Below are 1,032 nucleotides of genomic sequence, written 5' to 3'. Positions count from 1 at the left end.
GGAAGTAGATTGCCCCATCTTCCTTCCGAGGAGTGACTGGTGGGTTTGAACCGTCAGCCTTCTGGTTAGCAGCCAAGTGCCTTAGCCATATGCTACCAGAACTCCCTGGGTCCACGAAAAAGGAGAATTTCTTCAATGAGATGGATTGACACAAGGGCTGCAATGATGGGCTCAAGCATAGCAACAATTGTGAGGATGACGCAGGACCAGGAGGTGTTTTGCTCTGTTGTACACAGGGTCACTGTGAGTCAGAACCAACTAGATGGCACCTAGCAATAACAATGAGGCAATCATACAATGTTTGAGATATATATTTTTTTTGTTTGATATATATATATATTTCAATTTTTGACAGTTAAGACACAGTTCTAATTTGACAGCCATACAAATTTGAATATGTATCTTTGTGTACATTAATTTCCAGTATTTCATTCAAGGAAAATATCTGGTTGCAGTATTTGGCCATAAAAGTCATGCTGTGGGTAATATTCCTGGAGTGCATTCAAGGTTCAAAATAGGTAATATTTCTTTATTGGATTTGTACAAAGTCAAGAAAAAAGACCAATATCATAAACTACCATACTACAATAAATTATTTACTAAATAAACTTGTATAATCTTTATTTTGATGTATAAAATATGTTTAAATAGATCATTCAAGTCTTGACTCAATGTTTCTTATGACATTGTAGCTTGGGGGATTATCTGACAGTTTGGCTGTACTGAGCACCCTTAGTTTCAGTGTAATCTGTGTTCATATTATTTGGTACAGTGATGTTATATTTAAGTTTTGTTAGTACATGAGAAAAAGAAGTGGATTTTTAAAGTTTATTAATTGCCACTTCAATGCCACCACAGGCGTTCTAAAGCAATGCACTAAAACAGTTAACAAATGAAATCAGCATAACTTGTCTCATAGGAGAAAATCACTTTTAGAGTGGCACATTTGAAGAGAGCCATGAGTGACAGATAACCAGTGTGTCCAAATATACACACACATATTCTTCACTTCATTTCAGCTCTTACTTAAGC

The sequence above is a fragment of the Orycteropus afer genome, unplaced genomic scaffold (genome assembly GCF_000298275.1).
Source record: "Orycteropus afer afer isolate SDZICR_OR568_19922 unplaced genomic scaffold, OryAfe1.0 scaffold00107, whole genome shotgun sequence".
Taxonomy (NCBI): Eukaryota; Metazoa; Chordata; class Mammalia; order Tubulidentata; family Orycteropodidae; genus Orycteropus; species Orycteropus afer.
The sequence above is the reverse complement of the archived record's forward strand: the minus strand, read 5'-3'. Positions refer to the sequence as shown.